The 11,026-nt window shown below is 40.1% G+C and overlaps 1 protein-coding gene and 1 pseudogene across 3 annotated transcripts in view; one reads left to right on the forward strand and one right to left on the reverse strand.

Moving 5' to 3' along the window:
* Positions 1 to 11,026, forward strand: part of EXOC6B (exocyst complex component 6B) — a 734,244-nt gene that overhangs the window by 258,662 nt on the left and 464,556 nt on the right. The gene's annotated exons all lie outside the window — the stretch shown is intronic.
* LOC104980919 lies at positions 8,841 to 10,687 on the reverse strand (annotated as a pseudogene).

The raw sequence follows: 11,026 nt of genomic DNA on the forward strand, positions 1-11,026 counted from the left end.
CTCATCCTCTGTCGTCCCCTTCTCCTCCTGCCTCCAATCCCTCCCAGCATCAGAGTCTTTTCCAATGAGTCAACTCTTCGCATGAAACTCTTCGCATGAAACTCCAAAGTACTGGAGTTTCAGCTTCATCATCATTCCCTCCAAAGAAATCCCAGGACGGATCTCCTTCAGAATGGACTGGTTGGATCTCCTTGCAGTCCAAGGGACTCTCAAGAGTCTTCTCCAACACCACAGTTCAAAAGCATCAATTCTTCAGCGCTCAGCTTTCTTCACAGTCCAATTCTCACATCCATACATGACCACTGGAAAAACCATAGCCTTGACTAGACGGACCTTAGTTGGCAAAGTAATGTCTCTGCTTTTGAATATGCTATCTAGGTTGGTCATAACTTTCCTTCCAAGGAGTAAGCGTCTTTTAATTAGCTTGGTGCAAATATAGTTACAATTTGGACTGTGAATTTTAAATCATTATAACTAGGCTCGAACACATCTTTATTAATCAAAACAGAAACCATTATAACAAATACATTTTTGCCAACAAGAAATGTTTGCTTATTCCTTTAGCATAAAAATATATGCTTCAGGATTTGACAAACTCTTGGAAAGCATTTTCTGCATCCTGCTGGTTGTGAAAGTGTTTTCCCTGAAAAAAGTCATCGAGATGCTTGAAGAAGTGGTAGTCAGTTGGCAAGAGTTCAGGTGAATATGGGAGATGAGACCAAAGCTTCATAGCCAGATTCATTCAACTTTTGAAGCGTTGGTTGTGCAATGTGTGGTTGGGCATTGTTGTGGAGAATTGTTGGGCTCATTCTATTGACCAATGCCAGTTGTAGGCATTGCAGTTTTCAATGCATCTCGTTGATTTGTTGAGCATACTTCTCAGATGTAATGGTTTCACCTGGATTCAGAAAGCATTAGTGGATCAGCTGGGCAAGAGACCACCAAACAGTGACCAGGACCTTTTTCTGATGCAAAAGTTGACTTTGGGAATTGCTTTGGAACTTTTTCTCAGTTCAGTCCATCCACTGAGCTGGTCATCACTGGTTGTCTTACACAACCCACTTTTTGCTGCACATCACAATCCAATGGAGAAATGGTCCATTGTTGTTGTGTAGAATAAGAGAAGACAACACTTCAAAATGGCGATTTTTTTGATTTGCAGTCACCTCATGAGGTACCCACTAATTAAGCATTTTCACTCTTTCAGTTTGCTTCAAATACTGCACGACAATAGAATGATTGATGTTGGGTTCTTAGGCAACTTCTCATGTAGTTGAAAGAGGATCAGTTTCAATCATGGCTCTTAGTTTTCATTGTCAGCTTCTGATGGGCCAGGACTGCGTTCCTCATCTTCAAGGCTCTCATCTCCTTTGCAAAACTTCTTGACCCACCATTGCACTGTACGTTTGTTAGCAGTTCCTGGGCCAAATGTGTTGTTGATGTTGTGAGTTGTCTCCATTACTTTATGACCCATTTTGAACTCAAATAAGAAAATTGCTCAAATTTGCTTTTTGTCTAATGTCATTTCCATAGTCTAAAATAAATATAAAATAAACAGCAAGTGATAAGTCATTAGCAAAAAACATGAAGTGAGAACTGTGCATTAAAAAGATGTATAACATAACCACATTTATTTAAAATGTATTCCAATATCAAATGGCAAATTTCAACAATGCAAAACTCACAGTTACTTTTGCACCAACCTAAGATATTCATCAGTGATTCTAGCCTGTAATTTTCTTCTCTGTGATATTGTTGTCTGATTTTGGTAAAAGGGTGATGGCGGTATCATAGAATGAGTTTAGAAGCATTCTCTCCTCTTCAATTTTTTGCGGTAGTTTGGGTTGGATAGGTGTTAACCTTTTAAATATTTGGAAGATGTCACCTCAGAAGTCCTAGACTTGTGTTTGTTGGAATTTTTGAAAATTTCTGATTCGATTTTGTTGATGGTAATTGGTCTGTTCATATTTTCTACTTCTACCTGTTTCAGTCTTGGGAGACTGTACATTTCTAGGAATTTGGTTCTGCTAGGTTGTTCATTTAATTGGCATATGTTAATAGTTGTTCATGGTAATCTCTTATGACGCATTATATTTCTATGGTGTCAGTTGTAACTTCTTTTTTTCATTTCTGATTTTATTGATTTAGGCTCTCTCTCTTTTTTTCTTGGTGAACTTGGATATGGGTTTATTGATTTTGTTTATATTTTCAGTAAACCAGATCTTAGTTGCATTGATTCTTTTCTCTTTTTGTTTGTTTGTTTGATTTTAGTCTCTATTTCATATATTTCTGCTCTGATTCTTTTGGTTTCTTTCCTTCTACTAACTTTGAGTTTTGTTCATTCTTTTTCTAGCTACTTTAGGTGTAATGTTAGGTTGTACATTTGGGATTTTTCTTGTTTGCTGAAGTGAGATTATATTGCTATAAAGTTCCCTCTTAGAGCTGATTTTGCTGTGTCCTATAGATTTTGAAGCCTTGTATTTTTATTTTCATTTGTTTCAAAGTATTTTTTGGTTTCTTCTTTGGTTTTTTGGTTGATCCATTGGTTGTTTAGTAGCAGATTTTTTAACTACCATGTTTGTGTATTTTGCAACATTTTTTTCTTGTAGTTGGTTTCTGTCTCGTAACATTTTGGTCCAAAAAGTTACTTGATATGATTTCAGTGTTCTTAAATTTAAGAAGGCTCCCTTTGTGGCCTAGCACGTGACTTATTCTGGAAAATGTTCCATGTGTGTGTTGAAAATAATGTGTATTCTGCTGCTTTGGATGCAGTGTTCCATATATATCATTAAATCTATCTGATGTAGTGTGTCACCTAAGGGCAGTATTTCCTTATTAATTTTCTGTTTGCCTGATCTGTCCATTGATGCTAGTGAGGTCTTAAAATCTCCTACCAATTTTGTGTTACCGTCAACTTCTTTTTTTTTATGTCTGTTAATACTTGCTTTATGCATTTAAGTGCTTCTATGTAGTGTACATATATATTTGTAATTGTTATATCTTCTACTTAAATCAACCCCTTGATTATTATGTTATGGCCTTCTTTGTCTTGTTCAGTAGTCTTTGTCTTAAAGTCTATTTTGTCTGAAATAAATATTGCTTTCTTTTCGTTTTTGCTTGCATGATAAAACCTTTTTCCATACCCTCACTTTCTGTCTGTGTGTCTTTACATTTGCAATAAATCTTGTGTAGGCAGCATTTATGGGTCTTTTTTTTTTTATATCCATTCAGCCACTCTGTGTCTTTTGATTGGTGCATTTAGTTCACTTATATTTAAAGTAATTATTAATATGTACTTTTCCTGCCATTTTGTTAATTGTGTTTGTAGTTCCTTTTAGTTCCTTTCTTCATCTTTTTTGTCTTTTTTTATTGTGATTTGATGACTATCTTTAGTATTATTTTTGGATTCCATTCCCTTTGTGTGTGTGTATGTATATTTGTTAACAGATTTTTGGTTTTTGATTACTGTGAGAGATATATATGATAGTTTTAAGTTGCTGATCTCTTAATTTAAAATTAATTTTAACAGTCCTGCATTTGTAGTCTCATCCCCTCATGATTACCGTCTTTTGACATTTTATTTTGCATCTAATTGTTTTATGTATCCCTTAACTCCTTTTTGTGGGTAAGAATGATTTTATTCCTACCTTCCTACTCGCTTTGTGTGTGGTTGATTTCCTATCTTACCCTATATTTTCCAGTACTCTTTCATGATTTCATGTTTCTAGTTTTGGCCTTTCCTTTTTTGCTTAGAAAGTCCTTTAAACATTTCTTATAAAATTGGTTTGGTGGTGCTAAATTCTTTTAGCTTTGCTTGTCGGTAAAATTTTGACCTCTCCATGAAATCTGAATGAGACCCTTGCTGGGTACAGTATTCCTGCTTGTAGATTTTTAAATTTCATCAATTTGCATATGTTGTGCCATTCTTCTGATCTGCAGAGTTTCTACTGAGAAGTCAGTTGGCAGCCTAAGGGGAGTTACCTTATATGCAACTTGTTACTTTTTCCCTTGCTGCTTTTTATATTATCTCTTTATCTTTCATTTTTGCCATTTTAATTAAAATGTGTCTAGCCATTCTTTCCGGACTTGAATGTCTGTTTCCATTCCCAGATTAGGGAAGTTTTCAGCTATTATGTCTTCAAATATGTTCTCTGTCCCCACCTTTTTTTGTCTTTGCTTTTTGGGACTCCTCTATTGCAAGTGTTACTATGCTTGATGTTGTCCTAGAGATCTCTTAAACTTTTCTCATTTGTTTTTATTTTTATTTCCTTCTTTTTGTTCAGGATCAGGATTTCCACTGCTCTGTCTTCCAGCTCATTAATGGGTTTCTTTGTATTGTTTATTCTGCTTTTGATTTCTACTGTGTATTTTTCTTTTTTTGTGTGTATTATCTCTTTTTTTAAATTTTATTTTATTTTTAAACTTTACATAATTGTATTAGTTTTGCCAAATATCAAAATGAATCTGCCACAGGTATACATGTGTTCTTATTCTTCATGTCTGGTTGGTTGCTCTTTATATTTTCCAACTCTGTGTTACAAATTCTGTCTTCTCGCTCTGTGTCCATTCTTCTCTCAAATTCTTTGATCATCTTTACAGTCATTACCCTGAACTCTTTCTCTAATAGTTTGGTTATCTCCACTTCCCTTAATTATTATGGGCTTTTATCTTATTTGGAACATATTTCACTGTTGACTCATTTTGCCTAACTTGTTTTATTATCTTGTTCCTTTATTTCAAACATTTTTATTGTTGACTCATTTTGCTTAACTTGTTGTTTTATTTCTATGCATTTGGTAGATTGGTTATGTTTCCCAAGTTTGGAGATGTGGTCTTTTGTAGGGGACTTCCTGTGTGTACCAGCAGACCACCCTCCATTTGGCCACCAGAGCTATATGCTCTAGGGATGTCCCCTATGTGGGCTGTGTGAGTACTTCTGTTTTGTTGAACTGTTTTGTTGAACTGGCTACTGTGGGTGGTCTGGTAGGCTTGGTTGGTTCCCGGTTTGATTGGTTGCCAGGCCCTGCCTTGTACAAAGGTTTCTGGCACCTCATTGGCAGGGCTGGGTCACACTGCAGCTGGCTGAATAATCCTGTGGGAACCTGCGGCTTGTGCTGACTTACTGGTGGGTAGAGTTGGTTCCACGAGATCCCCAGGCTGGTACCGCTGATGGGTGAAGCCAGGCACCAGGGCTAGTGCTGGCCCCCTGGCAGGTAGAGTTGGGTACTGGTGTCTAGCTGCACAGCCCAGAGGCTCCAGAGCTGGTGTCAGCCTGCTGGCGGGTGGGCTGGTTCCTGACACAGTTGTCTGTTTGGTTCATGGTACCTGAACTTTATGTTGGCCTGCTGGTTGGTTAGCTGTGTCCTCAGGCTTTGGGGCTCTAGTTGTCCCGTGGCTGGTGTCCTCTTGCTAATGAGTGAGGCTACTCCTGATGCTAGAGACAAATTGCTAGTGACCAGGACCAGAAATTCTAGTTCCTGTCCACTGTTGTGTGTAGGTGGGTCCCGTGGTCCCTGGCAGCAGATTCCCATGGATCCCAGGTTTAGCGTCTATACAGTGGTATGTAGGTTCAGTCTTGGGCCTTTTGGGCAGGGGCAGCTGTGGGCTCAGGGGCCTAAAGTCAGCCTTTGTGGTTGGATGGAGCCGTGTACTTACCTGTGTAGTTAGGTACTTGGCCTGAGGTGTCCTAGTACTGGTGTCTGTAGGCCATTGGGTAGGTACAGGTCTGGATTCTGAGGCTCATAAGCTAGGGGGAGGATTCTAAATTTTTTTTTGCCAGCACCAATGTCCATGTGGTAGAACAAGCTCCCTGAACTGTCTGCTGCCGCTTTCTCTTTCCCCAGGGTAGGCTCCAGTTGCCTTCTATCTCTCTGGGAAACTCTCAAGATCAGCAGATAGGTGTGACTTGGGCGCCTTTCAAATTATTGCTTCTGCCTTGTATCCTGGAGCATATGAGATTTTATGTGCACTTTTTAAGAGTGGAGTCTTGATCTCTAACCTTCTGGGACTCCCAACAGTAGGCCCTGCTGGCCTTCAAAGTCAAATGTTTAGGTAACTTGTTTTACTGGTACAGGACTTTTGGGCTGGGAAGCCTGCTGTGGGGCTTAGATTCATTACTTTTAGGGGAGAACGTCTGCAGTTGTAATTATTCTTCCATTTATGGGTCACCCATTTGGGGTATGGGCCTTGACTATACTGTGTCTCTGCCCCTCCTGCCCATCTTGTTGTGGTTCCTTCTTTAATATCTTTAATTTGTAGAAGATCTCATCTGATAGCTTCCAGTCATTTTCATCAATAGATGTTCTGTTGTAATTTTGGTGTGTCATTAGAGCAGCCGAGCTCAGGATCTTTCAATTCTGCCATCTTGGCTGGTATCTTCCGCATTTTTAATGTTAGCCTCTCTGTGTTCTTTAAAGTGTGTTTCTATTACATAGCATAGATTTAGTCTTTCTTTAAAAAAATTTTTTTTGTAAATCCATTTTGACAGTATCTATCTTTTACATGGTATTGTTAGTTCATTTGCATTTATCATAAATCCTCATATGGCTGCATTTAAATTGTGTGTTTCTTCTTTATTTGTTGTAGCTGTTCTTTATTCATTTGTTCCTCCTTTCTTTTTTTGGGTTCATTCAGCAATTTTTAGAAATCTATTTCATCTTCTCAATGAGCTTTTTGCTTTAGTCTTAATTTTTATATACCAATTTTTTACTGGGCTTCTTTGGTGGCTCAGATAGTAAAGAATCCACCTGCAATCTGGGAAACCTGGGTTTGATCCCTGAGTTGGGAAGATCTCCTGGAGAAGGGAATGCCTACCCACTCCAGTATTCTGACCTGGAAAATCCCATGTACAGAGGAGCCTGGCAGGATACAGTCCATGGGGTCTTCTTTTAATAACAGTAATTTTTTTATTAGACAGTCTAAAATTTTAATATATATGTTTCAATATTTGTAGCATATCCATATAGTGTGTGTGTGTGTGTGTGTGTGTGTGTGTGTGTGCGTGCTCAGTCACTCAGTCATGTACAACTCTTTGAGACCCCATGGACTATATCTATAGCCCACCAGGCTCCTCTGTCTATGCATGGAATTTTCCAGGCAAGAATATTGGAGTGGGTTGCCACTTCCCACTCCAGGGGATCTTCTCGACCCAGGGATTGAACCTGTATCTTTTGAGTCTCCTGCACTGACAGGGAGATTCTTTATCACTGCATCACTTGGGAAGCCTATCTAGTACTAGTTAACAATTTTTATACTTTCAGTTCAGTTCAGTCGCTCAGTTGTGTCAGACTCTTTGCGACGCCATGAATCGCAGCACGCCAGGCCTCCCTGTCCATCACCAACTCCTGGAGTTCACCCAAACTCATGTCCATCGAGTCGGTGATGCCATCCAGCCATCTCATCCTCTGTCATCCCTTTCTCCTCCTGCCCCCAATCCCTCCCAGAAGCAGGGTCTTTTCCAATGAGTTAACCAAAGTATTGGAGTTTTAGCTTCAGCACCAGTCCTTCCAAAGAACACCCAGGATTGATCTCCTTTAGAATGGACTGGTTGGATCTCCTTGCAGTCCAAGGGACTCTCAAGAGTCTTCTCCAACACCACAGTTCAGAAGCATCAATTTTTTGGTGCTCAACTTTCTTCACAGTCCAATTCTCACATCCATACATGACCACCGGAAAAACCATAGCCTTGATTAGACGGACCTTTGTTGGCAAAGTAATGTCTCTGCTTTTGAATATGCTATGTAGGTTGGTCATAACTTTCCTTTCAAGGAGTAAGTGTCTTTTAATTTCATGGCTGAAATCACCATCTGCAGTGATTTTGAAGCCCCAAAAAATAAAGTCTGACACTGTTTCTACTGTTTCCCCATCTATTTCCCATGAAGTGATGGGACCAGATATCATGATCTTAGTTTTCTGAATGTTGAGCTTTAAGCCAACTTTTTCACTTTCCTCTTTCACTTTCATCAGGAGGCTTTTTAGTTCCTCTTTACTTTCTATAGTTTACAACAGTATTATTCCACTTACTGCATTCTCTTTTTTGTGCTATTGTTATATATTGTATTTTATTCCTACATATTTTATAAATCCCTTAATATGGTATTACCACATTTCGTTTAAATTCAAAATCCTTTAAATACATTTTGCAAGAGTCTTTTATATTTATCCACCTATTTAAACTGTTTGGTGCTCTTTTTTTCCTCCTTCATAACTGGGTCACCATCAAGGATCATTTGTCTTCAGCCTGAAGAACTTACTTTTATATTTATTATTGTGCAGGCTTTCTGGCAATAGTTTTAGCTTTTACTTATCTAAGTGTGCATTTATTGCACCTTCATTTAAAAGAATATTTTTCACTAGATATAAAATTCTAGATCTGTTTAGTTTCTGTCTTTCCCATAACTTTAATAATGTTATTTCATTATCTTCTGCTTGTATTGTTTTTGATGAGAAACCAGCTGTGAATATCATACAATATCACTTATACGTGGAATCTCAAAAATGGTACACAGAAACTTATTTGCAAAGCAGAAATAGAGTCACACATGTAGAAAACAAGATTATGGTTATGGGTTGTGGGGAGGGAGTGGGATAAATTGGGAGTTAGAGATTGACATATATATATACTACTATGTGGGCTTGCCAGGTGGCTCAGTGTTAAAGAATCTGCCTGCCAGTGCAGGTTTGATCCCGGGGTTGGGAAGATCTCCTAGAGGAGGAAATGGTAACCCACTCCAGTATTCTTACTGGAAAAATCCTATGGTCAGAGGAGCCCGGTGGGCTACAGTCCATGGGGGTCACAAAGAGTTGGACACAATTGAGCATGTGCACACTTACTCGTCCTTGCACACATACACACACTACCATGTATATAATAGATAACTAATGAGAACCTACTGTGTAACACAGGAAGCTCTACTCCTCTATGGTAACTTAAACGGGAAAGAAAGCTAAAAAAGAGTGGGTATGTGTATATGCATAACTGATCTGCTTTGCTGAACAGCAGAAACTAACACAACATTGTAAAGCATCAGTATTCCAGTAAAAATGAACTGAAAAAAATCACCTGTGTTTCTGTTGCATCCCCTGAATGCAATGTGTATTGTTTTTTTAGTTGCTCTTAATATTTGTTGTTGTTGTTGAGTTTGTGTAGTGTTCAGGAGAGGATTTTGGGGTGCGTGTGTCAATTTTTTCATTCTTGGGGTTTACTGAGCTTCTTGGACCTTGGTTTGGATTTTTTCCTTTTTTGAATTTTGGAAAGCTCTTATACTTGATCTCTTCAAATATTTTTTCTGCTTCATAATTTGTCTCTTTTCTTTTGGGAATCCAGTTATGCTTTTGTTAGATTTGATCATTTGTCTCTGAAACTTTTTTTTCTCCTTTGATAGTTTGATTTCTTTAATGCTATCTTCTCTTTCATCTGTCTCCTTTTAAGACCATACAGTATGTTCCTCATTTCTGATACCTTATGTTCCACACTGAAATTTCTGATTCTTTTTAGAGTTCTCATTGCTGAATTTCTTCTAGTCTTCTAAATTCTTATATTTAGTATTTATTTTACTGTTTTTGTCTGCTAATTTGGACAATTAGCTCATCTGTGAATCTTCTATTACTGTTGATTTTTTGATATATAAGTTACTTTTCCCCCCTTTTATTACATGTCTTCTCATAATTTCTGATTCTCTGCTCTTCTAGCAGGGCTCTAGGATGTAAGAAATGTGAAGCTCTAGATTTCCCTGTGTTTTCTGGTACCATCCTTGCCTTCCCACATGTTGCTTACTCAGTTAATATAACTCTGTAAGCAGAGGTGGGGTGAAGTGGTAACCGGGTGGTGAGGATTATGAGCTTTGTGTTTGGAACATTTCTAGATTACTGCTTAAGCATTTCTATTGATTTGAACATCAGTCTTTCTGCCACTCAGCTTCATCCCATTCATCATCTAGCAGGCTCTCTCAGCCACCTCTGGCAACTCAAACTTAACCACACTGCACCCCTTTGGCTTCCCATTCTCCATCTTGATGGTGGCATACAGCACGTGGCTGCATTCGTTGAACTTGTCTTTTAGCATCTTCCATGTAAAATCAAATGGGAGGTTTGTCACAAATATCTGGCATGCTTTCCTGGCCACCCCAGGGGCATGGCCTCCAGTTCCACCAAAGGAACCTGTGAAACTTCCTCCAAAGTTGCCATGCTCCATCTCGATGGCACGGTCAAAGCTGACACTGCCACCGCCACCCATGGCCAGGCCCATGAGCTCAATGCCAGCGTCCAGGGCTGGGCCCATGGCAGGACCTATGCGTTCCAGGCTGTTGGCGCCCATGCGCTCCAGGGCCATACGCTGGAGACTGTTGGTGCTCATATGCCTCAGGCCCATGCACTCCAGGCTGGTGGCTGTGTGGTCCATCACAGGGCCTGTGCTCTCCAGGCCTGTCCCCATGCCTGGGGGCACCATGTGCTTGATGGCAGGGCCCGTGCGCTCCACACCAGAGCCCATGTGCCCGATGTTCTGGCCTACATGGTCAATGGGCATGGCCAAAGACCATCCTGGCACACATGCGCTCCACGTTGGAGCTGATGCGCTCCGTGATCTGGCCCGTGTGCTCAAGGCCCAGGGGGTCCATGTGCTCGATGCCAGAGCCCACATGATCCATGCTGTGGCCTAGGCCTGCCCCCATGCGTTCCATGCTGTCTGCCCTGTCCCCACCCCGCCCCTCTCCCCCCCTCAGCCATGCGGTCAGTGTTGGGGCCCATCCTCTTGATTCCAGGGACACTGCCTCCGCCTCCACCATTTATTCTGCCCATGTTCATCCCAGATCCAAATCGACCCATATTTTTCATACCACCACCAATAGGTCCTTCCATGCCTCCCATTTTATTTGTTCCAAATCCTATGCCTTCCATTCCCATTCCGCAGGTCCCAGGTTGCCCATTCCAATGCCTTTATTCAAATGGTTGGCATCAGTAGGCTGCCTTCCTGGTCCTAACCCCATGCCAATACCACCAAGTCCATGGGGAAGTTGTTGCAGATGCT

This window comes from Bison bison, unplaced genomic scaffold (genome assembly GCF_000754665.1).
Source record: "Bison bison bison isolate TAMUID 2011002044 unplaced genomic scaffold, Bison_UMD1.0 scf7180017864508, whole genome shotgun sequence".
NCBI classification, from domain to species: domain Eukaryota; kingdom Metazoa; phylum Chordata; class Mammalia; order Artiodactyla; family Bovidae; genus Bison; species Bison bison.